At 43.4% G+C, this 3,369-nt stretch overlaps 1 pseudogene; it reads left to right on the forward strand.

The window, feature by feature from the left end:
- The first annotated feature begins 394 nt into the window (after positions 1-394).
- LOC104665614 lies at positions 395-1,356 on the forward strand (annotated as a pseudogene).
- The last annotated feature ends 2,013 nt before the right edge of the window (positions 1,357-3,369 follow it).

Consider the following 3,369-nt stretch of genomic DNA (forward strand, 5'->3'; position numbering starts at 1 on the left):
ATTTGAGGTCAACCAACTCGGGCTTTAGATTTCTCCTTAGAGAGACTGGCAGCTGAGTTTAGGAATTTTTATTTTTTTTTTAATTTTTTGGTAGTATACATGTCTGAGTCAAAGCACACCATGGATCCTTTGGTGGGAACCCATGTTGGCTTCTGATTTAACGTGAAAATTTTAAAGATTTAGTTGTAAAACCTTTAAAATATCATAGCATTCTACTTTTTCAAAAGATCATTAACTAGCAAATGGCAAAAACCTTAAATATCTCTACCCTGCATCTAAAACTTCTGACATTTTCCCTTATATCACACATTTTGTTTCCTTTTATATATTACATCAGTGTATGAAAAGCATCACAGACCATCACAAATCATTTCTAAACCACGTACACAGACACATGGAAAAGGGGTGTCGAAAGCATACCACTCAGAAGAATAAGAAATTTCCCTTTATGGCCGGAGCGGAGTCCAGCCGAGCGCCCGCCCGCTGCCCGTGCGCCTCCGCGCCTCGGCGCCTGGCCGGCCTCAGCTGCCTGGAGGCGGTGAAACGCAAGATCCAGGCCCCGCAGCAGCCGGCGGAAGAGGCGGGAGACCGCGCGCAGGGACTGCAGCGGAAGCTGGACGGCGAGCGCGAGCGGCGCGAGAAAGCGGAAGGCGATGTGGCGGCCCGCAGCGGACGCATCCAGCTCCTTGAGGAGGAGTTGGACGCGGCTCAGGAACGTCTGGCCACCGCCCTGCAGAAGCTGGAGGAGGCGGGAAAGGCCGCAGATGAGAGTGAGAGAGGAATGAAGGTGATAGAAAACCGGGCCATGAAGGATGAGTAGAAGATGGAAATTCAGGAGACGCAGCTCAAAGAGGCCAAGCACACTGCGGATGAGGCTGACCTCAAACACGGGGAGGTAGCTCCTAAGCTGGTCCTCCTAGGGGGTGAGCTGGGAAGGCAGACGAGCGTGCGGAGGTGTCTGAACTAAAATGTGGCGAACTGGAAGAAGAACTCAAGAATGTGATTAACAATCTGAAATCTCTGGAGGCTGCGTCTGAAGAGTATTCTGAAAAGGAGGACAAATATAAAGAAGAAAATAAACTTCTGTCTGACAGACTGAAAGAGGCTGAGATCCGTGCTGAATTTGCAAAGAGAACGGTTGCAAAACTGGAAAAGACAGTTGATGACCTGGAAGAGAAACTTGCCCAGGCCAAAGAAGAGAACGTGGCTTTCCATCAGACACTGGGTCAGACACTAAACGAACTTAACTGTATATAAGCAAAACAGAAGAGTCTTGTTCCAACAGAAACTCCGGAGCTCCGTGGGTCTTTCTTTTCTCTTGTATGAAGTTCCTTTTGTTATTGCCATCTTCGGTTTGCTGGAAATGTCGAGCGAATTATGAATACATCACCAAATATTTTGTATGGAGAAGCTTTGAGCACCAGTTAAATCTCATTCCTTCCCTTTTTTTTTTTTTTTTTTCAAAAGGCACCAGCTTTTTCAGCTCTCTTATTTCTTCCTTGAGTTGCATTTATTCCTAAGGTAGGCAGGGTATTTCCTAGTCAGCGTACTTTCTTGAGACAGAGGCCATTTGGTTCCTGGGAGAATAGGCAGCCCCACACTTTGAAGAACACAGACCCCATTATCTAGTCGTGGATATAATTAAAATGCTTCAGACCATAACCTTTTGGGTCAACTGTTGGTCAAATTATAGGGACCATCACATAGGTAGGGATTTTCCATCCAAAGCCAATAAAAGGGCTGTTGGGGGCGGGGGGGGGGGGTGCCTATTGTGGGAAGTCATAACCCACAGATAGATTAAACTAAGAATCCTGGCCCTTCTCCACACTCCACCATGCAGAACAAACATCCTCTCAAGCAGTCAACATAGAATGCTTGGGTAATAGTCATAATTACCCACATATAGTAATTAATAGATGGTAATTAATAGATCCTTGATGTGATGTTCTTTTGCATATTTCCTTCATTCTAAAGTTGTTCTCTGGCCGGGTGCAGTGGCTTTCGCCTGTAATCCCAACACTTTGGGAGGCCAGATCACTTGAGGTCAGGAGTTTGAGACCAGCCCAGTCAACATGACGAAACCCTGTCTCTACTAAAAATACAAAAATTATGGTAATGCCTGCCTGTAGTCTCATCTACTCGGGAGGCTGAGGCAGGAGGATCCCTTGAACCCAGGAGGTGGAGGTTGTAGTGAACCGAGATCGCACCACTGCACTCCAGTCTGGTTAACAGAGTGAGACTCCATCTCAAGAAAAAAAATAAAATAAAGATCTCTGAAGAGCAAATGTCTCATTCCAGTAATGACCCACTCAGCCGGAATATGGTGGAGTTCTGTCCAATTCAGGTCAACCATATCCGAACGACTACAAGTCATTAATAAGTTGAGCAAAAGAGTTTCTATCTATTAGTGGAAAGGGCCTCTCTGGCAGCAGAGATTAAAAATTGGCCCAACTTCATTTCCATACTTCAGGGAATAGCACATTGAAGATTTACTTATCTAGGACTTGAATTCCTTCTTTGGGACCAAGTTAATAAAACACCAAGAAACTCCTGATTAAACTGGATAATGAAGGATTCTGTAGAGGGGGCTGCACGTATCAGTTTTGTTTGACTTCTCTTTTCTCAGTTAACATCTCAGAGCTGGAACATTCCACATTCCCCAGCAGCGTGTGGGGGCCGACTAAAGTTTACAGTTCTGACTAAAAATCACCCTGCGTCTGGCTTATCTGAATCCCTTACCCACCCCACCACCCCACTCCTATTTATTCAGCACCACACTACCCAGGAAATACACTAGCAAATTGTGCAATGGAATCAAATCCACACTTTTCTTTAGATTCTTGCAACTGTATCATATGTAATAGTATCACTTTTTCTACATTTTGGTCAAATAAATTTTTACATAAACTAAAAAAGAAAAATTTCCTTTTATTTTTCTTCTTTAACGGTAAAAAGCTAGACATAAATTGTGATCATTACACAATTTATGTCTAGGTTAGGTGAATCTGATGTAGATAAAAACTCTTGTTTCTTATAATGTGTTTTAAAGTATTCCTAAATTATGTCTGTAATTGTTCCAACTGTAAAATCCATCTGGCAGCATCCCTGGATGATGGGTTAGAGGGTGCTCACCTGTCACCTGCTACTCCTGCAGCATCATGAGCTGATTGTTTCCACTGCATATGCAATGTCATGAATACCTATACGTCAACTTCAAATGCCAGGTGTTTCTCTGATATACAATTTTTGTTAGCAGCCAGTTTAGCCATCATCCAAATTGACTCCAGGGAAAGAAAAATGCAATTAACCGCTCTGCTAAGAACATTTTACTTTGATTTTATTTAGTTTTTTTTTTTTTTTAATGTATGA

The sequence above is a fragment of the Rhinopithecus roxellana genome, chromosome 9 (assembly GCF_007565055.1).
Source record: "Rhinopithecus roxellana isolate Shanxi Qingling chromosome 9, ASM756505v1, whole genome shotgun sequence".
Lineage (NCBI taxonomy): Eukaryota > Metazoa > Chordata > Mammalia > Primates > Cercopithecidae > Rhinopithecus > Rhinopithecus roxellana.